Here is a 26,055-nt window from a genome sequence, read left to right on the forward strand (position 1 = left end):
TTATTTATTTTTTTGGAAATTGAGTAAATAATGTAAAAAGCTCCAAAACGTTTGTTTTGAACTGCTCTTTCACCTCGTTCTAACCTCAACACGATTGAACATATACAGAGTGTTCAAAAAAAAGAAAAACAGCTAAGTTTGAAACTATAACGCTCTGCCAGCTGTGACCGCATTTACCCGGTTTTAAGTGGGTGTAAACCTCGTTCACTGAGTGCAGAAAGTAACTCTGAACATTTTTGGTTTCATGCTAAATTTCCGTAACTCTGACCGTTTACGAGATAATTGACTTTTTTTTTGGAAATTACGTAAGAATTTTGAAAATTCCGTATCTCCGGCATTTTTGTGGTTTCAGTGACTTTAAAAAGCTCAAAATGTTCGTTTTGATCTGCTTTTTCACCTTATATTATTAAAGTAAATATTTTACTTGACTGGTAAATTACTTGTAAATTACTGATAAATTACGAATACTGTGTTTCTGGAAGTTCAAACTTTGACACCGCTTTTCTCCTTGACTATACCAAATTTTGTAATGTTTTTTCAGGTTATTGGATAGGAAATTTAATGAGGATTCCAAAAATGTGGTAAACATAGTCATTTTCTCACTCTAAGTGTGTTTTACAGGCGATTTGGTCCCTAACTGTCCATTCAAACCGTCTTTCTGACAGTGTATACATTGATACCACTTTTCTCCAAGATTTTATTTGATTTTGTAGGTTTTTTTCAGGTAATTGAATAGGAAATATAACTAGGATTCGAAAAACGTGCTTAAAAACATGATTCGGTTACTCTAAGTGGGTTTTACAGACGATTTTGTCCCGATCACAATTTCACAGATTTCTAAATTTGTTGCACCAAAGAGTTTTTCCCAAATAACTAAAAAACAATAAAAGTTACAATAAAAATACCAGAGACTAAAAATGCTTCTAATCAACTCCTTAACCAAACCCCATAAATTTACAGGTCACTTTTTGCTTCCAGTATACAGGGTGTGCATGAAAAGTATGGTGATTGACTGTTCTTGGTCACCCTGCACGAAATTTTTCAGATAGAATTTTTTGCTCAACACCACTGGAAAGAGGAGCTCAAAACGGTTAATTTCAGTGGTTCAACCTCCCTGAACTCCCAAAAACAACCAAGTTACAGAGTGTTCAAATTTCAAATCACAACTTCAACTGATTTGAAAATTTGTTCAATTAAACTAGTTTTTGCTAAATAACTCAGACACGGTGAAAGTTTCAAAACTATACAACTTGTCTGAATCGTCCTTAAACAGAGTTCTACAGTTTTAACAAACCGATGTCAGTAAGGTTTATTTTACTTTCTCACGATTATGTTTTTCAATAGTAAACCCCGTTACGAGAATGTTTTGTTTCAAAGTAACTTCGTCCTTATTGACATGATTTTTGAAAGTCAAAAAGAAAAATCCTCAAAATTTGTTCATTACTTAAGCTACACGATTATGAAAATTGAAAATTAGAACACTTTTAAGGTTATTTTAGCAATGCAGAAGTTTTGTCCAAATGACAAAAAGATGCAATTACGAATAGAAAATCATTATTATGACCGACTAAACCATCAACATATAAAGAGCAAAAAGAAACCATTTTTCAGAAGTTTTATCTAAAAAAATAGGGTCCACTATTCGATAGGCCCTTGGGACGGAAGGGCCTCCATAATCTTTTATTCCTGCTGCCTCAGGATAAAAAAGTGCACCAATGTTAAGAGAACACTTGGGGAGAAAGCTTCTTACCGCATTAGCGGAATTGGAAAAATATTTGGATACGATTTCGGAACGTGCCAGAATTCGCAAGATTACTGTCGAGCATACGTAATAGTTACTTTAACTTAACAAGTTGTGGAAAATGACACATTTCCGCAATATTTTCACTACGAGAATCAATTCTGATTACAAATATGAATAAAAGTATATTCTTGCACAAACGTGAGTGCGGAAAAGTGGAGTTTACCGCTCCCAAGTAGAAAATCATTATTTCTTCAACATTTCGCATGATATTCTTCCGGTTAACTCGCAGAATGCAGTTTTATGTTTAGGGCTTTTAACTTCGGACTCTAAAAGCGACAAAATATCTTGGGAGGATTGCCGGTAACATCAGAAACAGGGGTGGAACAGGGGTGCAAACGCGGCCTCATACAGTATTCAACACGGAAAGATATCCCGCATTAATGCGAAGGTCCAGCGGAATCCCAATCCTGGAGAATATGTATTAGACTGCATCCAATGAGGTGCAATTCATAGAACAAAACAGTGTATCAGTGCTAATAATGCTGATATAAAGTTTGTTTATGTTATATTACGTAACTAGTGCTGTAAGAAGCATTTTACGCACGAAGTGAGAAAAGTTACGCGCGAAGCCGCGTAGCATGGGTAAAACGCAAAGCAAGAAAATAAAATGAAAACAATTTCCGTCAGTTGGTTTATGGAAAAACTGTGCATAAAAAGGGTCATTACGTAACTGAAAACTATGGGTAATTGGCTATTTACACTGACGGTCGTAAGTAAAGATCTTTTTTTTTTGGTTCTACTCTATTAAAGTACTTCCAACAGGAAATTGTAGCAAATTAGTAGTTGATGCGTTCAAAGCCCTAAAAGTGCATTATGTCAATTAGGACACCCTGTATATTAATATATACATCATTCGATTCAGCTTGTCATGGCTTACTGTACAGCCTCTTATGTGCTTACAAAAAGCATACACTTTCCAAAATATACAGGGTAACTTTTTTAACAGTTGTCAAACTCCACTAAACTGGTTGCGGTCAAAGCCTTAAAAATGCAATATTTCTAATGCGACACCCTGTATATTATTACGTATCATTTGATTTAGCTTATCATGGCCTACTTTTCAACTTATTATAAAGCTATCAAACTCCATAAAGCTGTCAAACTATAAAACATTCCTTAGAGACAGTACAATCGTACAAATCATACTTAATGTTTGTTTATAGGTTTATGAAGAGAAATTGAGCTATCGTGACGTGTATCTATTTGTTTTAATCATATTTCCTTCTGTCATAAACTTGGAAACTGTCAAATACCATTTCATAAAGCTATAAAACTACCAAACCTCCTTAAAAGCACTGTTATAATTAATACAGTTGTAAGTCATATTAAACGCTTGTTTATAGGTCCATGAATAGAAATTGGAGATTTGTGACGTCAATCCGTTCATTTTAATCACATTCCTATCTGTCATAAACTTGGAAACTGTCAAATACCATTCCATAAAGCTATAAACCTACCAAACCAGCTTAAAAGCACTGTTATAGTTAATACAGTGGTAAGTCATATTAAACGCCTGTTTATAGGTCCATGAATAGAAATTGGAGATTTGTGACGTCAATCCGTTCATTTTAATCACATTCCTAACTGTCATAAACTTGGAAACTGTCAAATACCATTCCATAAAGCTATAAAACTACCAAACCAGCTTAAAAGCACTGTTACAGCTAATACAGTGGTAAGTCATATTAAACGCTTGTTTTATAGGTTCATTGTAAAGTCGTGACTTGTTCAATTCAATTTAACCATATTTCAATTTGTTATGAACCTGGAAACTGTCAAATATCACTCCATAAAGCTATAAAATGACAAAATTTTTAAAACTAATCTCTAATTGATTTTTAGACCTCCATGAGCAGGATTTTTTACAGATGTACTGAAGTGAAGCTGTTTTCTTCGGATATGTCAAATGCCACTCTATGAAGCTATAAAAGTAATTATTATTAAGTAATTCTAACCTAGTAAATTGTAATTATATGTTTTTTTTTGTCTTTTCTCAAATAGTTTTTAGTTATTATTTATGTTTTTAAGTATAAAGCTAGTTTTCCATTGATTGATTGATTGATATATAAAGTATTGCCGCATTTTTGTCAAGAAAACTTCCATTCAGTCTTCAAAAATTATAAATAAATTAGAAAAATCGTCGTTAATGGTTTACAGTGCATTCTGGAATAATACGAAATCTATACCTAGCAACTCAATGGATTTCAGATCTCACCGGCCAAATTTAGCCCATAACTCAAGAATAAATTCGTATAATATTGGTGGAATATCTCCCTCAAAATGACTTTTACGGACAAGTAATGTTCGCTCGTTTATTTTCATAAAATTGTAAATCCCCCAGTGTATTGCCGGCTTTACATTTTTTCAGGAGTTTTCGGACAATCACTCAAAAAAAACAAACAAAATAATAATTTTTTTGCGTAAAATAGGGCCAATTTTTGCAAAACCTTTTACAGAAGAAGGCCAGCACCAGAAAAAAGCTTAAATCTTTACGAGACCTTTCGCGTTTCCCTGGGTCGTTTTCCGTGTTTTTTGTCAATTTTACGCCCTTTGTCGTAAAAAAGTATCCCCGTCGAAAACAAAAGTTATCAATCCATTTCGACGGAGATGAATACATTGAGTCCTCGATAAGGCAATTTGGCACTACAATGGCCTGCAGGGTCTTGATAGGAAAATGAATCCATTGGCGTAGCTAAAATAGGAGAAATTCACACAAATTTTGCTTGATGACAAGATATAGACAATGTTGCCATTTTTTTTTTGAGTTCTGGAAATTTTGAAAAAAATTGGTTTAAATATTGTCGAACCTAATCTAACCTAACCTAATGAGTGCTGTACACAAAATGTGTATAGTTTCTCAGATATTTACGTTCAAACTTGCCCCTAGTTTCCATAGAGTGGTTTCGTGCTGTCATTGCCTTTAAAGCTACTAATCTCAATTATTTTAAATGGGACACCCCGTATATTATTACGTCATCTGATTCTGCTTTTCAACACCTACTTGACGATCTAATAAGTGCTGTACAAAAAACGTACAGTTTCTAAGCTATTTAGGGTCAAATTCAAACTTACGTTCTGTAAAAACTTACACAATTAAATTAATGCTGACACATCATTCAAAGCTTTGTAATTGAGCTATTTTAGAGGGGACACCCTGTATATTATTATGTTATTTGATTCTGCTTTTCAAGACCTACTTGACGATCAAATAAGTGCTGTACCAAAAACGTACAGTTTCTAAGATATTTAGGGTCAAATTCAAACTTACGTTCTGTAAAAAGTTACACAATTAAATTAATGCTGACACATAATTCAAAGCTTTGTAACTGAGCTATTTTAAATGGGACACCCTGTATACTATTACGTCATTCGATTCTGCTTTCCAAGGCCTACTTAATGACCTAGTAAGTACTGTACAAATTGTGTACAGTTTCTGGAATATTTACGGTTCAACTTGTTCTAATTTTCTACAGAGAATTGCTTTGTAGGTGTTATTGCTTTTAAAGCCGCCATTTTCAATTATTTTAGATGGGACACCCTGTATATTATTACGCCGTCTCATTTTGTTTTTCAAGATCCACCCAACAAGCTAGTAAGTGCAACCGGTTAAACTAACCTTAACCCTGAAAACCATGCCTAAAGACTGCTTGTCAAAGGGAAAGAACTTTATAAAAATTTCAGTGCAAGTTTAGGTGCAATTTTGCACTACAAGGTTAAATTTAACTGGATGTCACTGTCAATTACATAAATAATTTAACTGATATGTTAACCATCCGGTTAAGCTAGCCTTAATCCTGAAAACCAGGCATAATTACTGCTTCACAAAAGATAATACTTTTTTAACAATTTTAGTGCAAGTTTAGGTGCAATTTTTCACTCCATGGTTACATTTAACTGGTCGTTACTGTGGATTACATAAAAAAGTTAACTGATGTTGTAACCATTCGGTTAAACTAGCCGTAATCCGGAAAACCATGGATAAGTACTGTTTGACAAAGAGGATACGAACTTTTTAACAATTTTAGTGCAAGTTTACATGCAATTCTGGTTAAATTTAACTGGACGTTACCGTCTATTATATAGAAAAGTTAATTAATGTGATAAACATCCGGTTAGACTAACTTTAACCCTAAAAACCAGGCATAATGATTGCTTGACAAAGGAAAAAGACCTTTTTAACAATTTCAATGCAAGTTTAGGTTCACTTTTGCACTGCACAAGTAAATTTAACTGGAAATTACTGTCGATTGTATAAAGTGTGTTAATCACCTGGTTAAACTAACCTTAAACCTAAAAACCATGCCTAACGAATGTTGGACAACCGATAATTACTTTTTAACAATTTCAGTGTAAGTTTAGCTGTAATTTGGCACAGTACGGTTAAATTTAACTGGACGTTAATGTCGATTATTTAGAAAAGTTAACTGATGTGTTAACCATACGGTTAAACTAACCGTAACCCTAAAAACCTGCTAGTTTGACAAAGAATAAGAACGTTTTAACTATTTTGAAATATGTTCATTTTTGACGCCCTCTAGCGGCGAAAGGGTGCAAGTGCAAGCCACTATGAAGCACAATTTTTGAAAACCTCTCAATCGTGCCTATCATTTGTCTTTAGTGTCATTTTGACATATCTTGTCAAATAACCGAGTTATAGGGTATCAAAACAATGACTTCCACGAAAAAAAACAAGGAGAATGGGCTTTTTTCCAAGGGTAAGGAAATTTGCAATGGAAAACCAAATTGGGAAGTTGTGCAACGTTGTCAAACTTTAAATTTTTCCAGGCAAACAAGAATAAACACATTTTACAGTTTGAATTTGAATAATATAATTTTTTGACTACTTTTCTTTGAGAGTTTGGCAACGCTGTACTGTTTTTAGTATTTTGATGTTTCTGAGGTCACGTGAGGCTTTTTCTGTGTTAAATTTGACGTTTTTTGATTATGTCAAATGTCAAAATGGAACTAAAGACAAAAGACAGTCGAGACTGTGCTCTGTCCAACATGCTGTCTATACATATAAAGTTGTAGCTTCTACGGTTGGGCCACTAGAGGGCGTCAAAGTTGAAAGTATTTTTTAAGACAGTTTTTTTGTCATATTTTTGAAACCTTTTAAGCTAGTAAGCTGAAAATTGCTGGGTGCAGTTTGGCTGTTAGAGGGCGCTAAAAGATATATCATAGCGATTCCCTTATTGTCCCTTTAAAAGAGAAATAAATTATTAGTAATTACTTACACAAAACAAGATGGATAGTGCAGTAAAATTGACTTTTGATCTCACAAGTCAGACGAATTAGTCCTCCAAGTCACGTGATCGGTTCTCCACAAGAACACGGCAGCACACGTGACTTATCCAGCCATTTTTTTGTGCAGTAATAAGGAATAAATAAGAGATTTTAAACAAAAATGATTATTGTGGGGTACGCCACTGGTGGACTCAGTGTGTAATACCGATTTTCCATGGATATTTTTATGTCGCAATTTTCCGGCCCTCCAGCTATCGGTTGTGTCCGAGGAGATGACGAGAGGTCGGGGGTTAAGTAACTTGTGAGGGCCCCACGTTTCGTTCCCTTTTTATTTTTTTATCTTTCTAAACGTCCTCAGCGATTATTATTGTCACTGCTTTTATCATTCACTTTAGATACTTTTTTAGGAAATATTCAACAAAAACGTAAAAAATAGCTATTTACGTATAGAGGGCTGAAAGAAGACTATTACGCCCGCTATGATGTAACTCTAGTGCTTCTCCATGCAAGTAGTATAGCTAGGTAATACGTGGAACACCCTGTATATAAATAAGAGTAAATAAGTTTGGTCACCATGTAGTAAACATTCACGCTAGACTTACAAATCAATCATAATGTAAGCAATAATGTAATATTAAATTTTGATTTTTTTTTTTTTTAAATTTCAAATTGTAGCTTATATTGACATTTATTTTTGTTTGAAACTGAAGAATCAATATTATACTTGTTTAAAGATCAATTAAACAGTATTTTTGGTGACATTTGGGTAAAAAAGGGCGACAATGTAATTACCTTAAAAACTGAGAAAGTACCATCAAATTTGATAGAATTTAACGAAGAAAACATTTTTGAAGGTTTGAATGGCACAAAATGCTTCAAGGGGCTAAATTTAGTACAAAAAGTACCTGAATTCAGAAATTTCCTATGTATAATGTATAAAAAATTTAAAAAAATTGTAATTTCTCAATTTTTTTTTATGAAAATACAACTTTTGAATTAATTTAACAAACTTTACAACAAAATTAGAGTTTAGTTCTGTGTGTTCCTGTGTAGTACATTATATTTAGGAACACCCTGTAGACTAGATATTAAACATTAGCCTCATTCGTTCTGATGCTCCATGGAGGGAGCAGAGCAAATTTTTGATGTCACGATGATGTAATTTAACAAAACCTTAAAGGAACCAACTGTCAAATTACGTCATCGTGACGTCAAATTCACTCTGCTCGCTCCATGGAGTTTGCTTATTGCTTCAGTCAAAGTAATAGATAAATAATATAATAAACAGTTAATATTTGAATCTGAAAATAGAAAATTTTAATCATTTTTCAATCTGTCATAAACTTGCAAACTGATGTCAAATACGACACCATAAACCTATAAAATTACCAAACCTGTTTTAAAGCAAAAACATAAATATAAGTCGAACGAGCAGAGTGAATTTGACGTCACAATGACGTAATTTGACAATTGAGATTAACACTCTTAAACTTTGACAGGTAACACGTATAACTGTACATATTTAAGTCTGTCACAATTATGGTAACTGTCAAATACCACTCCATAAACCTATAACACTACAAGACTTGGATAAAAACATTTTTGTAGTAACTTTATTTGTAAATCATATTATTATGAATTTTATAGTTTCATGGGTGGTTTTTTTAGTAATTCTGACGTGCAACTGTCTAATGTGGATATATTTTCATCTGACACAATCATGGAAACTGTCAAATACAAATCCATCAAGCTATCAAGTTATACGACGTTGCTTAAAAGCAGGACATACACTACAAATCATATTTAATGCTTGTTTATAGGTCTATGAATACAATTTTCATATTTTTGACATACAAATTAAGCAAATATATGTTTATGATCGCATTTAATCTGTTTCTGTTTCAACTGGCAAAATCGAATTCGTATAGAGCTATTAAGCTGAAACAATAACTTCAAATTACACTTTAGGTACTTTATAGCTCTCGAAGTTAAATTTTGACAGGTAACGCGATTATTTTAGACATCTTTTAAATCTGTCACAATGGTGGTATTTGTCAAATACTACTTTATAAAGCTATAAAATTACCAAAACCTTTTGAGAGCATTATTATAATTAATAGAGTTGTAAATCATATTAAATGCTAATTTATAGGTCTACCACGAGTAGAAATTGGACAGTTGTGTGTTAATTTAATCATATTTCAATCTGTCATAAGTTTAAAAACTGTCAAATGGCTCTTCATAGAGCTATAAAACTACTTAAAAGCACTGTTATAGTTGTAAATCATGTTAAATGCTTGTATCTATGTAATTTGAGCATATAATCTGTCATAAACTTGAAAACTTTTAAAATCTTTTCCATTATGCTATCAAATGACAAAACTTTCTTAAAACTAGAGTACAACCAGATGAAATTCACATTAAATGTTTTTTTAGAGCTTCGTGACGTGAATCTGCTTTCTTTGGAGCTAGTTTTATCTGTCAAAATGCTTCAAACTGTCAAATACCACTGTATGAAGCTATAAAAGTAAAAAAGACTTTTCAGATAGTTAAAAATCCAAAGACAAATGTACATTTTAAGATCAGCAAACTTAGATTAAGTGTAATAATAGCATTCTAAGTAGACGCTTAAATATACAAAAAAAAATAAAATTTTTGTATTATTGTAATGAATTAAATTACTAACAATGCTTTTTGTTCAAATTTATCCTTAAAAACTGTATTAGTTACAGATTTTTCTTCCCAGCATATCTCAAATCAAATGCGATTCAAATCTGGACTGCGTGGTGGCCAATCCGTATTGAAAATATGAGATATTAAGTTTTGAGTTTAGTTTCCTAAATTATTCCTTGCAAGACAGTTGGTAATATTCAATATTTGTTTCCATTCATTACCAAAATTGAATGACCTTTCCAAAAGTCACGTGAAGAGAAGAAAAACATTTGCCTAGATCGAAAAGCGATCCAATTTGGAAACAGCAAATCAGATTATGTATAAGGCATCCTCTGATATTGCAGCTCCCGAAATTGGATATTCGTTTTTCTTTTGATCTCGACTACACATTTGAGAATTTCTTGCGGAAAGCAATCGCCTTTTGGTTATAAATATTGGAGTCCAATAAAAGTTGTTACTTCTGGATTCCCGTCAGAGCTCGGGACATCAAAGGGACCCGTATACAAGGCTACGAACAAGGGCGGCAATAAATAAAGCAGGACGCTTGTTTCCTAGATCCATTTCGAATAAAAGGGCGGAATGTAGAAAATGGTAATCAACTGGGAACTGCAATTTTGCCAACCAGAAACATGATATTATAAAATAGTAAAAAAATTGGTTGGCAACCCTTATCAAAACCGAACCTGCGGACGATTTTTGACAGGAAGGGGAAATTGCCCTCTCGAATTTTTTAAGAATGAAAATTGAGTCAGAAAGTTTACAGGACGCAAGGGACCTGCCCCCGTCTGCCCCTACTGACCAATGAATAAAGAATAAAGCACTAGATTATATTTTTCTCCTTGAAATAATGCCGCAGTGTTGCCAAGTCTCGGGAAGAAAAATTTCCACCTCTCCCCAGAGGTCAACTGTCAAATACCATTCCATAAAGCAGTAAACTACAAAATGTGTTTCAAAACAATACAATCAGTGTAAATCGTATTATTATGCCTTTTATAGTTTTATGAGTTGTTTTTTTGCCAGTTGCTACCCGGTGAATATATTTCGATCTGTCACAATGGTGGTAACTGTCAAATACTACTCTATAAAGCTATGAAATTGGAAACTGTCAAATACCACTCAGTGTCAGTCAAATCAGTGTAAATAATGTTATTATTCGTTTTTTGGCAGTTGTGACGTGTAACTGTCTATTGTGATTACATTTCAATCTGTCACAATGGCGGTAACTGTCAAATACAACTCTATAAAACTATCAAGCTATAAAACATTTCTTAAAAGAAGTACAATCAGAACAAATTTTAATTAATGCTTGTTTATAGGTTTATGAACACAATTTTTCCAGTTCTGTCATACAAATGTATGTATCGGACTCAACAAATGTTTTAACTGTCAAAATATTATTCATAAAGCTATTAAACTAAAAAAATCTCTTGAAAAGCGTTTCAATTAGTGTTAAACTATGTTAATCCTACTTTATAGCTTTATAAGACAAATTTTTGACGTCTTTGACGTCTTAAAATCTTCTCTTAAAAACTTCAAAAAACTGGAATCTGGAAACTAAATTATATCATTTAAAGGTTGGCAACACTGAATAATAGCAACATATCGTTGGTTGGCTTCGATACATGTAATTGTACCTCGAAAAAGCGAAAATAAAAGCAATAGAGGTAACAAGAAACGTCGAATGAAAGAGCACAAAAGTCCTTTGTAGGTTGACGGGAAAAATTCAGGATATTTAGTTCTTTTAATTTATTTGGTTCGGTGATTTCGAATTCCTGTAACAAGAGAACAAGGTGAGTGTGAAACATTCCACTAATGAGTATTTTTCATTTTCTGAAGAATCGATGCCACTGCAATGCTTGGTTGGTTGGTGTAGGTACTTCAGTGGCGTTTCTATCCGTTTGTGAGATATTAGTAAACAATGGGCCTGTCCCACAATTTTTTTTTATTTCATAACTACAAAGACGGATTGAAAATATTATACCCGTATTTTTTTGTTTTCAAAAATATTAAGTCTAAATAGAAAAAAAAATGATGATAAAAACTACATTAATCTCATGTTTAAAACGCCCGCCGCCGGTGACGTATTACACTATCAACCAATCAGCGACAAGAAGTGAAACAGATGACGTGCAACAGCCAATAAAATCGCCCAGAATTACGTACGTCACATGCGCGCCAAAACAGATCTTTTAAATTTAATGGACAAATTCAAACTAATGTAGGAACATTTACGACCATAATTTTTTCTTCAAGAATATGAAAAATTAGTTTTTTAATCCTATTCTTTCGATTCCAGTCATTAAAACAAAAATTTATGATATGTGGGATAGGCCCATTGTTATCATTTTATCGTTTTAGTTCGTTACAAAGCCCTAAAAATTACTATTTGCCCGAATAAATTCTGATTGAGAAAATGAAACTAGTCAATTTAAATTTGAAAGGAAAAGTTTGGTTATGATTTTGCACCTAACCTCACTTTGGAATATCAAATAGGAATTGAGAACTCACAATAATCCATAAAAGGGTTTTATTCATCTTATTTTGGTTGAAATTCTCAAACCCACTCACCCCCCCACCTTTCCAGAGGTTGATGAGAAAATTACTATTTTAAGCATCTTTTTGAATTCGTCATTAAATTTCCTATCCAATGACATAAAAAAGCCTACAAAATCAAGTAAAGTCAAGAAGAAAAGCGGTGTCAAAGTTTGATCTGCCATAAACAGAGTTTGAAAGGTGAGTCAGAGAGAAAATTGCCTGTAAAACCCATTTGAAGTGAGAAAATTACTGTTTTAAGCACCTTTTTGGATTCGTCATTGAATTTCCTATCCAATGACATAAAAAGCACTACAAAATCAGGTAAAGTCAAGAAGACAAGTGGTGTCAAAGATTGATCTGCCAAAAACCCAGTTTGAAAGGACAGTCAGAGACAAAATCGCCTGTAAAACCCACTTGTAGTGAGAAAATTACTCTTTTAAGCACATCTTTGAAATTGTCATTAAATTTCCTACGTAATGTCATAAAAAACACTACAAAATCAGGTAAAGTCAAGAAGAAAAGTGGTGTCAAAGTTTGAACTGCCAGAAACACAGTTTGAAAGGACAGTCAAGGACAAAATCGCTTATAAAACCCACTTGTGGTGGAAAAATTACCGCTTTAAGCAGATTTTTGAAATCTTCATTAAATTTCCTATCCAGTGACATAAAAACTACATAATCACGTAAAGTCAAGAAGATAAGCAGTGTCAAAGTTTGATCTGCCAGAAACACAGTTTGAAAGGACAGTCAAGGACAAAATCGCTTGTAAAACCCACTTGTGGTGAAAAAATTACAGCTTTAAGCACATTTTTGAAGTATTCATTAAGTTTCCTATCCAGTGACATAAAAAAGACTACAAAATGACGTAAATTCAAGAAGAAAAGCAGTGTCAAAGTTTGATCCGCCAGAAGCAAAGTTTGAAAGGACAGTCAGAGCCAAAATCGCCTGTAAAACCCACTTATGGTGGGCTAGCTTTGACTACCCAAATAGCTTTGATTTTATGGTACAAATATGACGTAAGGTGTCATATGTCAAAGTGTCATCTTTTAAGGATGTCACGTCCTCGGCCAAGCTCTAAAAACTGTCAAAAATGCAATATTTTGCGAGGTCACTTGCAAAACCGTGACAGTTAAAACCAAATAGACGTCAGATTCGTGTTTCTCAGGTTGAAATTAGTTGAAAATGTCACTTTAATTGAGCATCACTTATTAAGGCCGTTGTTAGTATAGTAGGCCTAAAATCCTTTAATTTGAGCTTATTTTTTGTGCGCTTTTTCAAAAAAATGTCAATAACTCGGTTATTTAAAACATACAGTAGAAACACGTCAGATGAACTTAAATAGCTAATGAACGGGGCTGTCACGTGACGTTGAAAGAACCACGCTAAGTTGCACAGTTTGACCGCTAGAGGGCGTTAAAGTTGACTCTTGCTTTTCATTATTTTTGTTGAATATCCCAGGAACAGTTCCAGTTAGAGTTCTGAAATTTTTGTCACACACGCACCTCGATGGTATACAACTTTTATTGTCTATTCACTTTTGCCGTACCATGCACCGTGTGACCATGAAAAAATAAAAACCAAAATTCGTAAAAAAATTTAAGGGTGATCACCTCAACTTTTTTGAGAAGTATTTTGCATTTTAAAAATTAACTTTCTCTACCGAAATAACTTTGAATTAAAGATACAAATATGACGTGAGGTGTCATTTCTTAAAGAGTCATCTTTTAAAGGTGCTACGCACTAGAAACTGTCAAAAATGCAATTATTTTGAGGTCACTCCAAAACCGTGACAGTTAGGACAAAATAGTCATCAGATTCGTGTTTCTCAGGTTTAAATTAGTTAAAAATGTCACTTTAATTGAGCATCACTTATTAAGGCCGTTGTTAGTGTAGTAGGCCCAAAATCTTCTAATTTGAGATTGGTTTTTGTGCATTTTTTCAAAAAACCCTCCATAACTCGGTTATTTGAAACATTCAGTAGAAACACATTATATGAAGGTAGATAGGAAATTCATAAAGCTGTCACGTGACGTTGAAAGAACCGCGCTAAGTTGCACCGTTTGGTCCCTAGAGGGCGTCAAATTTGACTATTTACTTTCGTACTTTTTACTAAAAAAATCTCTGTACTATTAATATTTTTTGAAATATTAGTGATCTAAGAATAAATAAATAAGAATATACTAAGATGTAAGAAAATTAAAAAGTTAAAAATCATTCTAACTAAATTCCATGTTTGTCGTACGTATTCCTTTGAAACTGAGACAGATTCAGAGGGTTTCTTTCATCCTTCCTCCTGCTATACCAACTTATTATTGCAATTTGGCATTATGTGCGACTAGTGCAAGGTTACTGCCCCCATGTCGTTAATTTGGCTCTACTTTCCTAAAGCCTAAACGCTCTAATGTATTCAGACGGCCCTTCGAGAATGAATCATCGGTCTGACAAAACTGCAGGGGGCCCTTGACCAGCATCCACTCTCCTGCGAAACCGTATGTTAATCCGGCACATTACTGAATTTACGATGCATGCAAGTTTATACTAGTTTATGTACGAGGGTGTCGATCGTTAGTTGGGGCAAAATTCAAGAGAATAAACCTCCCTTTGAAGAAAAAAATGGTTTTTAACCTCACTTTCAAATAGCGTTGTTCACGCACGTTTTTGGGATATTAACTCCTGGGAGGGTGACAAAGGGCTTTAACGAAGTTATAAAACCATAAAATCTGATGCACCCTGCGATTTTACGATGTTGATGTCACATATTTCAACATTAAACATATTATGTTTTTATAATTTGGAAATTGTTTCGCTTGTATAAAAATAACATATTTTAAGTTAAGTGTCAAAAAAGTTAACTTTTGCAGTTCTCGAAATATCGACAATGGTAGTTCCCGGTGGGACACGCTGTACAGTCTCTGTTATTATATTTTAGAAGATTTTATAAATTGTTAGAAGCTTTTGGTGCTATTTTCGATATGTTCCTAAATCCTAAATACTATAGAAATTCGCTCAAGTCACTGTCAGAGTGCCCTAAACCCTAAAGTATAATTCTACTAAAGTTTTCTCAAAAACTGCGAGAAGTATCGAGAATCAATTTGTAAATGTTAGAACCTTCCAAATACTACAGAAAATGCCCCCCCAAAGAGTTTCTTAAGTTTTCCCAACTCATTTTGAATTTTCAGAAGCTTATTTAAGTATTTTTGATATTTTAGATGCTCTCAATACTGTAGAAAATCTCTCAAGAACTGTCAGAGATCTCTATAAGTGCCCTAAACCTTCCAAAAATGTTTAATTCTACTAAAGTTTTCTCAAAAACTGCGAGGAACAACGAGAATTAATTTCAAAATGTTGGAACTTTCTAAGTACTAGAGAAAATTCCCTAAAAAATATCAGAAGCTTTTAGAAATTTCCTAAACTTTCCCAAGAATTTTTTAAATTGTCAGGAGCTTATGGAGGTATTTTCGACAGATGAGTCTAAATATCACAGAAAATCGCCCAAAAGCCTCTACAAGTGTCTTAAAACTTAAATATTTGACTTTACCAGGAAAATTTGACCGGTAAATTACCAGTAAATTACAAATACTGTGTTTCTGGCAGTTCAAATTTTGACATGAATTTTCTCTCTGACTGTACCAAATTTTGTAATGTTTTTTCAGGTTATTGGCTAGGAAATTTAATGAGGATTCCAAAAATGTGCTTAAAAACATGATTCGGTCACTCCAAGTCGGTTTTACAAGCGATTTTGTCCCTGACTGTCCTTAACAGTATTTAAATTTCAGATTACAATTTCACTGATTTGTAAATTTGTTGCACTAAACAGTTTTTTCTAAATAACTCAAAAACGGTGAAAGATACACAAAAATTGCTAGAAACCAAAAATGTTCCTAATCAACTCCTTAACCCAACACAGTAAATTTGCAGGACCATTTTTGCTTGCAGTATACAGGGTGTGTATGAAAATTATGACGATTCACTGTTTTTGGTCACCCTGCATGAAAATTTTAAGACAGAATTTTTTGCTCAATATCACTGGAAAGAGGAGCTCAAGACGGTTAATTTAAGTGGTTCAACCTCCCTGAACTCCCAAAAACAACCGAGTTACAGAGTGTTCAAATTTTATACCACAACTTCAACTGATTTCAAAATTTGTTGCATTAAACCAGTTTTTTCTAATAACTCAAAAATGGTGAAAGTTACAAAAAAATTTGCAAGAGACCAAAAATATTTGTAATCAACTTCTTAACCGAACACCGTAAATTTGCAGGACCGTTTTTGCTTGAAGTATACAGGGTGTGTATGAAAATTACGACGATTCACTGTTTTTGGTCACCCTGCATGAAATTTTTAAGATAGAATTTTTTGCTTAATATCACTGGAAAGAGGAGCTCAAGACGGTTAATTTGAGTGGTTCAACCTCCCTGAACTTGTAAAAACAACCGAGTTACAGGGTGTTCAAATTTCAAATCACAACTTTAACTAATTTGAAAATTTGTTGCATTAAACTAGTTTTTCCCAATAACTCAAAAACGGTGAAAGTTACAAAAAAATTGCAAGAGACCAAAAATATTTGTAATCAACTTCTTAACCGAACACCGTAAATTTGCAGGACCGTTTTTGCTTGCAGTATACAGGGTGTGTATGAAAATTATGATTATTGACTGTTTTGGGCCACCCTGCATGCAATTTTTAAGATAAAATTTTTTGCTCAACACCACTGGAAAGAGGAGCTCAAGGCGGTTAATTTGAGTGGTTTAACCTGCCGGAACTCCCAAAAACAACCAAGTTACTCTGTAACTTTCAAAGTTCAAATTTCAAATCACAACTTCAACTAATTTGAAAATTTGTTGCATTAAACTAGTTTTTCCTAATAACCCAAAAACGGTGAAAGTTACTGTTCCGGCATTAATAGACTTAAGTGCACAGTGCGGCAACGTTGTGTTTGTGCGCGTGTCCTCCCCACCCCGGGAAAGAGACGAGAGACTGAGACGGAAGACGGTCGACGATTCGAGAAAAAAAAAACTCGAACGCAAGCAGTCAAGTCTAGTTAAACCTTTTATAATTATGTTTTTTACGTTATAAATTGTTCAGTAAATTTTAATGCGTTGTGTTCAAAATAAATACTAGAAAAACTACAGTCCACGAGTTTCATAACATGGTCCAATCGAGCCGCATAGAAACAAGAAGATTTGCCAGCATTTCAAGGAACCAGAAGTCGGCCGTGTCCGCCATTTTCGTCGTCAAGTGTAGCGGAGTCTAGCAGCGGGACGGCGCCAGTCAATTCACCCTAGAAAACAGCAGTGCCTATGTCATTTATACGGCGGAGTACGGTGGGTCGTATCCTTTTTACTAGTCCAGTTGATAAAATTCAGAGTTGTTTCATTCCTGAAATTACTTGTTTCGTTTTAATCTCGGTTTATCTTTGCAATTTGTTTAATACGTGCTTTATTACAAGTTCATAATGGTTGATTCTGTTTTAAATAGAAAAAGAGGCTCACTGAAGGCCACTTTAACTAGCTTTATAAAATTTGTCGATACCTGCAAACAAAGCAATCAACCATTATCTGCCATTCAAGCAACAAATTTACGTGAAAGGCTATTAAAAATTGAAGAAATATATTCTCAATTTTGCGATATTCAATGCGAAATTGAGAATCTAGTTGAGGACGAACAGTTAGAGGCGCAATATGAAAAACGCTCTCAATTTGAAGATCTTTATTTTGAAAATGTAGCCACGGCAAGAACATTATTGCCGGCTGAGCTAGAAAGCAATCAGTCTTCTGTATTATTACAAGCAACCCAGCAATCAAATCATCATAGCACTGAAAGTAATAACAAAAACGTTGGTCAAGTTAGAATGGCAGTCAAGTTGCCAGACATTCCATTACCCAGTTTCAACGGCTCTTTCGAAGGTTGGTTGGAATTCCGCGATACGTTTGAATCTTTAATCAATTCGAATGATGATTTGTCTAGCATTCAAAAATTCCACTATTTAAGAGCTTCTTTAGAGGGCAAAGCTCAAGAAGTAATAAAATCTGTCGAGTTTTCAGAAAATGGTTACACCATTGCATGGCAAGCCTTAAAAAGTCGATTTAACAATTCTAAATTGTTGATACACAATCACATCAAAGCAATTTTCTCTTTAGAAGGTATCAACAAAGAAATTTCAAGTAAAATTAGAAGCTTTATTGATCAATTCTCAAAACATTTGAGTTCAATAAAACAATTAGGGCAAGATACAAGCAACTGGGATTCGCTATTAATATTTTTGCTCAGTTCAAAGCTGGACTCTAAAACAGCAATGGACTGGGAAAGATTTTCTATTCAAAATTCCTCCCCCACTTTGTCTGATTTTATCGCATTTTTGACGGATAAGGCTAACATATTGGAAACAATTGAACAAAAGGCAGGTCCTACTATTTCCAAAGAAAAAGGTAAACAAGGTAGGGATTATTCTAACTTTACTAGACAAACTAGTTGCGTTGGCGGCAGGCTAGCGTGTTATTTTTGCAATAATGAGCATGCCATTTATTCATGTGACAAATTTTTGCAATTACCATTCACGGAAAAACTTAATTTCGTAAAAACTAGAAAATTATGTCGAAATTGTCTACGCGATAACCATCCCGGCAAGCAATGTAAGATGGGTCCTTGTCGAAAATGTAAATCTTACCATAATACGCTTTTGCATACAGACAAAAAACTAACTAACGACGAGCAAACGAATTTTCAAGGTGACAATCATAACGTTGACAGCTCTGGTCAAAATATTGAACATGTGACTTCCGCGACAAGCAACCGGTCCAATTCTGTGGGGTGCTACTCCAATTTCGTACTTTTGTCGACAGCTAGAATAAAATTTGTTACCCAGTCTAACAAAATAATTTACGCCCGTGCATTATTGGATAGCGGTTCACAGTCATCATTTATTTCCTCAGATTTAGTTCAACGTTTAGGTTTGAAAGAAAATAAAATTAAATTGTCCGTATTTGGCTTAGGCAACCGCGAGTCTAGCATCGCGAGTAAATGCTCCGTTCAGTTTTATTCACTTTACAACAATTTTAACGCTACTTTGACGTGTTACATTCTTCCCGAAGTCACTAGCATTTCTCGAGGTCATACTTATTGCCTTCAAGACTTAAGAATTCCTTCAAATTTAAAGCTTGCAGATCCAAACGCTCTCGATTCCGGTCCTGTTGACATTTTGATTGGAGCAGATTTATTCTGGGATGTTTTGCGTCATCAAACTGTAGCTCTAGGAAAAGGCTTACCATCTCTACGAGAAACGGAGTTAGGTTGGATTCTGACGGGGTGTTTGCCATCAAATAACAAGTCTACTAAAATGTCTAATAGCGTTAGTTGTAATACGTCAAAAATTGAAATTGACCAGTTATTAGCCAAATTTTGGGAGATTGAAGAGACAAGTACTTCAAAAATTCTATCTCAAGATGAAATTGAAACTGAAAATATTTTTAATAAAACCACTCGTCGAGAATCTAGCGGGCGTTTTGTGGTAACGTTACCATTGAAACAACCGGTTGAAAGTTTAGGAGAGTCAAAAACTATGGCAGAAAAGAGATTTTTTGCCATTGAGCGCAAGTTAAATAAAAATCCGTCTTTCAAACAATACTACGTCGATTTCATGACCGAATACGCTCAGCTAGGTCACATGTCTGAAGTTCAAAATGTAGACAACAATCAATCAAGTAACTCTGAGTATTATATGCCTCATCACGGTGTTCTCCGAGAGTCTAGCTTAACTACCAAATTACGCGTGGTTTTTGACGCTTCTGCCGCTACCACCAATGGTTTATCGTTGAACAATATCCAAAGAGTCGGGCCCGTGTTACAGGATGATTTATTTGCCATCCTCATGCGATTTAGAAAACACGAATACGTAGTATCCGCTGATGTCGCAAAAATGTACCGGCAGGTGCTTATAGAACCGGCTCAAAGAAAACTCCAAAGAATTTTTTGGAGGTCAAATTCCGATGAGAACTTAAGAACATACGAGCTCAATACCGTGACATATGGCCAAGCAAGCGCTAGTTATTTAGCCATTCGGTGCTTATTCGAATTAGCGAGCGAGTGCGATGAATCTGACCCTTTAATAGCAAGCGTAATTCGTCATGATTTCTACGTCGATGATCTTTTGACAGGATCAGATTCGATAGAGGAATTACAACATGTCTGTCGCGGTGTGTCTAAGATGCTAAGAAGTGGCTGTTTTGAGCTCAGAAAGTGGCACTCAAATAGGCCACACATCTTGCAGCACATCAATGATGTGGATATTTCTGGTGAAGTATTACAGTTTGCTTCTGATGAAACTTCTAAAGTCCTAGGTTTAATTTGGTCATGGAGCGACGATTCATTACTTTATGAAATTAGAAATCCACCTAATCAGCAAAGATACACCAAAAGAAATGTGCTATCACTTATAGCGAGCATCTTTGACCCTTTAGGTCTTCTCAGCCCTTGTATTGTGCTCAGCAAAATATTTATGCAACGTTTATGGGCATGCAAGCTATCTTGGGATGACGCTTTGCCCCAGCCTATGGCTCAAGAATGGAGTGAATTTTGTAATGAGTTGTCGCTACTAAATTCGTTAAAGGTCGAACGACATGCAATATTTCATAATTCGGTTAGCGTTCAGTTGCATGGGTTTTCTGACGCGTCCGAGAAAGCATACGGGGCGTGTGTGTATTTGCGTTCCACTAATCATTTGGGCGATGTAAAAATATCACTTCTATGTGCAAAATCTAAAGTCTCTCCAGTAAAATCATTGACCATCCCTAAGCTCGAGTTATGTGGAGCCCTCTTGCTGGCCAGATTGGTAGGCAAGGTGGTTGATTCTTTAAAATGCAATCTTGAACAGTGTGTACTTTGGAGCGATTCGGCAATTGTCTTAGCCTGGTTGAAAGCTAGCCCAAACGTTTTAAAAATATTTGTTGGTAATCGAGTAGCCGAAATTCAAGGGTTAACAGAGCAGTACAACTGGCGACACGTTCCAAGTAGTGACAATCCCGCTGATCTTGTATCGAGAGGGTTGTTACCCAATAAAATTTTGAGTTCACATTTATGGTGGCACGGTCCAGACTGGCTTGCAAAACGCGAAACTGAGTGGCCTGTTACTTCGACGATTAATGAAGTGATACTAGAATTAAGACCCCAGCACGTTTTGATAGCGGTCAGAGACCCATTGTACCAAAACGATTTTCCCTTTAACCGTTTCTCTTCTCTTTTACGTTTACAGCGAGTAGCCGCATATTTATTAAGATTTAAGGATAATTGCCTCACTGCGGTAGCAAATAGAAAAACGGGTACCCTCACGCTGTCTGAAATGCGTCGAGCTTGGACACACCTCATTAAAGCTGCCCAAGCTCAGAGCTTTTCTGAAGAAATTGTCAGGATAAATAATAAAAACTTACCTGTCAACCACAAATTAACTAGTTTAACACCCTTTTTGGACCAGAATGGTTTATTAAGAGTGGGAGGGCGCTTAAACCATTCAGAATTTCCGGTAGAGAAAAAGCACCCATTAATACTAGATTCGCGTCATTCATTTACCAGATTAATTTTCGAACATGAACATAAGTATCTATTACATCCGGGTCCTCAATTGCTATTGTCAAGTGTCCGTGAAAAAATTTGGCCTTTAGCGGGACGAAACCTATCCCGGTCTGTTACCAGAAAATGCCTCCGCTGTTTTAAATTCAAGCCTGCAATGGCGCAACCTTTAATGGGTAACTTGCCTAAAGAAAGATTTATTACTGCTAGTCCGTTTCATATTGTTGGAATTGACTACGCTGGACCTTTTTTGATACGTAGAGGCCGCGGTCGTGTTTCGGAAAAATGTTATGTTGGAGTTTTTGTTTGTTTCGCGACCAAAGCGCTTCACCTAGAATTGATATCTGGTTTGTCTTCCAAATCCTTTATACAAGCATTACGCAGATTTATTTCAAGAAGAGGAAGACCAGCCAGAATTTATTCCGACAACGGAACCACCTTTGTTGGAGCCAAACGCGAACTGGGTCTATTTCTGAAGCACAGTAAAGATGATTTGATTGCCTCTTGCGTAAACGACAGCATTGAATGGTCTTTCATTCCGCCCTATTCTCCCCACTTCGGTGGTCTTTGGGAGGCCGGCGTGAAAAGCGTCAAACATCACTTAAAGCATGTATTAGCAAATGCTCAACTCACCTTCGAGGAGTTTACTACAGCTTTATGTCAGATTGAAGCAATTCTGAACTCTAGGCCCATTTCTCCTTTATCCTCCGATCCCAACGACCTCCTACCATTAACCCCGGCCCACTTTCTCGTTGGCAAAACTCTGATATCCGCTCCGGACGAACCAATAGAAGAAATGCCTACAAATCGACTTACAAGGTTTCAGCTGGTACAAAAAATCTGTCAGCACTTTTGGACACGATGGAAACGAGAGTACCTTTCTGAGTTACAACGGCGGTCAAAGTGGAAAGCAAGCAAGGGCTCTATCAAACAGGGAGCATTAGTACTTCTCAAGGACGACAACACTCCTCCGACTGATTGGCGGTTAGGACGAGTAGTGGAAACTCATTTGGGACTCGACGGGATATGTCGTGTTGCAACCATCAAGACTCTTAGGGGAACCGTTAAAAGGAGCTTTTCTCGGATTTGCCCTGTTCCTATTGACGATTGAAAGTCCGACACTTTCAAGGGGGGAGTTATGTTCCGGCATTAATAGACTTAAGTGCACAGTGCGGCAACGTTGTGTTTGTGCGCGTGTCCTCCCCACCCCGGGAAAGAGACGAGAGACTGAGACGGAAGACGGTCGACGATTCGAGAAAAAAAAAACTCGAACGCAAGCAGTCAAGTCTAGTTAAACCTTTTATAATTATGTTTTTTACGTTATAAATTGTTCAGTAAATTTTAATGCGTTGTGTTCAAAATAAATACTAGAAAAACTACAGTCCACGAGTTTCATAACAGTTACAAAAAAATTGTAAGAGACCAAAAATATTTGTATTCAACTTCTTAACCGAACACCGTAAATTTGCAGGATCGTTTTTGCTTGCAGTATACAAGGTGTATATGAAACTTATGATGATTGACTGTTTTTGGTCACCCTGCACACAATTTTTTAGATAGAATTTTTTGCTTGACACTACTGGAAAGAGGAGATCAAGACGGTTAATTTGAGTGGTTCAACCTCCCTGAACTTGTAAAAGCAACCGAGTTACAGAGTGTTCAAATTTTATACCACAACTTCAACTGATTTCAAAATTTGTGGCATTAAACGAGTTTTTCCCAATAACTCAAAAACGGTGAAAGTTACAAAGAAATTGAAGGAAACCAGAAATGTTTCTAATTAACTCCTTTACCCAACTCCGTAAATTTGCAGGACCGTTTTTGCTTGCAGTATACAGGATGTCTATGAAAATTTTGATGATTGACTGTTTTGGGTCACCCTGCATGCAATTTTTAAGGTAAGATTTTTTGCTCAATACCACTAGAAAGAGGAGCTCAAGACGGTTAATTTAAGTGGTTCAATCTTCCTGAATTTTCAAAAACAACCGAGTTACAGGGTGTTCAAATTTCAAACCACAACTTCAACTAATTTGAAAATTTGTTGCATTAAACTTTTTTTGCAACTTTTTTTAAACTTGTTTTTGCAAAATAACTTAGTAACGGTGAAAGTTTCGAAAAATTTGATAGAGAACAACATTCGTAAAGAACTGCTAAACTAATCCCTAAAAGTGTTACAGTCCCTCAGTGTCGCTACTGTACAAGGGGTGCATGAATAGTGATTCAGATTTATTACTTTTCATATTAATGATAGCCCTGACAGAAAAATGATCAATCTTTCAAGCAAATTTCAAATATTCCCATAAATTTACTGGTCAAATTGGTAAATTTTCCTGTCACACTAAATTTTACTTTTTAAATTGTCTACATACCTTTTGAAGAAAGGTGTGTATCCTTCTTGTGTATTACTCATAATATTCCAATTCAAGTTATACTAATTCATCAATGTGATTTAATTACGATTAGAATTTTATTTAGGAAGTTAATTTTGTTTGTTAGACAAATAGAGTAGCCGAGCTGGCTAATTCAGAGAAAAAACAAAAGCAAATAAAATTATTTCTTGGGAAAGTTGAAGGGAAACAATTTGGCGCTCTGTTTAGCATTCAAGTCGAGATGAAGCGGCTTTGTCAGCAACACAATTGACTAACGAAGGCTCATTAGCTTCAAGGTGGACATCGCCGATGGACTACTTGATTATCGGTCGGCCATTAAAACCAACAAGATCGAATATAAAAGCATCAAATGCAAGCAGAAGCGATGATTTATACGGGGAACGGATCAAATTTCATAGCATTGTTCACGGATTATAAAGTTTCGGAATAAAGTCCGCAAAATCCGACCGCTGAAATATTCGGCAATATCCCGGAAATTCCTCCCCTCAAACGGAAAAAAGTATGAAAAAATGATGCAGAACTCCGGGCACGTTCCTATTATTGATGCTCCTCGTCGCACTCGGATATATAAAACTTTTTAAAATAATGCTTTCTGGCGGTCCAGATAAATAGAGGCGCTATCTTCACTCAGCAGGGGATTAAGCTATGCGGGGGGGCTGGATTATATCAAATAAAGATGCCCGTATACGCCCTTCCATAGACGTATTCAACTTAGACAAGGTTTTGATTCGGTACACCATAAATGCATCATTTTTGAAGCAAATTTGCAAAGGCATAACATTGAAATAAGATATTTAAAGTAAATTTTAAGAGCTACACAGTGAACAAAACTAGAACTCTGTAACTGTCGAAATCATCTGTCAAAGTTTTGAAGAAGCCTATTGTACCCCCCGTTACTAGGATCTGGGCTAGTCTTATCACATTTCCTCCTCCAGCTTCAAGGAGTCGATTTCAGACAGGAAATCTCCCCATCATTCTGCTACCAAACAAGTTGGTCCTTATTTTTGACACATTCACCCAGCAGGTGTTCAGGAGTTTCTTCCTCATCCCCACAGAATCTGCAGTCTTCGTGATTTACTAGGCTCATCTGCTTCAGGTGGCCTCTCAAGCGACAGTCCTGAGAGGAAACCTGTGAGCGTAGCTCTTTTACTCAATTTTACCAATTCATTACTCCTTTCCCGGTTGTAACCTCCAAGTTTCTTAGAGTGCGTCAGTCCAGGGAGTTTCGTGTCTTTCGTGTTCTTCAATTTGAGCTTGTGTTTACAGGTGACATCTCCCAAGCCACAGAAGGGTTCTGGCCAGACTCTCTTGTTGCCTAACTTCGTGAAGAACGTACTTCCAAACTTAAATTTCCTGATAGTTTCATCTTCTTCTGATCCTCTTCATCTTTTGGATACATCAGATGTGGATAGAGATATCCAAGCTCTCCTACTTACCAGCAATCCTCCTCCAACTCCTTAATTAGCCATTCTAACCAAAGCTGCCTCAGCAGCTACCTGCACCATGAGGTGCAACTGTGTAATTCTGACTTCTTCGGAGTCTATTCTGATTTTATTGTACCAAGCAGCCGCCCCAGACGTAATTATGGGTCTAACCATGGTGGTATATATCCATCTTAGAATGCTTGGGTTAGAAGCCCAGGTCTTCCGCTGTCCCAAAGACAGCTTCTAGAAACTTTGAAATGTTCTTAAAACAGTCATAAAACATTTCGAAAGCTACCCAACTAGGCTAGAACCTTCTAAATGCTCCTGAAGTAGTTTAAAAGCATTCAAAAAGTTTCTAGAACGGTGCAGAAGCTTCAAACTGCTCTCAAAACAGTCAAAAAGCAGCCCAATGATTCTAAAACAGA

The 26,055-nt window shown here is 35.5% G+C and overlaps 1 protein-coding gene and 1 long non-coding RNA gene across 2 annotated transcripts in view; one reads left to right on the plus strand and one right to left on the minus strand.

The window, feature by feature from the left end:
• The window catches only part of RnrL (Ribonucleoside diphosphate reductase large subunit), a 93,769-nt gene that overhangs the window by 23,005 nt on the left and 44,709 nt on the right, over positions 1-26,055 (minus strand). The gene's annotated exons all lie outside the window — the stretch shown is intronic.
• The window catches only part of LOC145735894 (uncharacterized), a 61,494-nt gene that overhangs the window by 2,245 nt on the left and 33,194 nt on the right, over positions 1-26,055 (plus strand). The window lies entirely within an intron of this gene.

The sequence above is a fragment of the Ips typographus genome, linkage group LG11 (assembly GCF_016097725.1).
Source record: "Ips typographus isolate SLU linkage group LG11, UJ_Ityp_2.0, whole genome shotgun sequence".
NCBI lineage: Eukaryota > Metazoa > Arthropoda > Insecta > Coleoptera > Curculionidae > Ips > Ips typographus.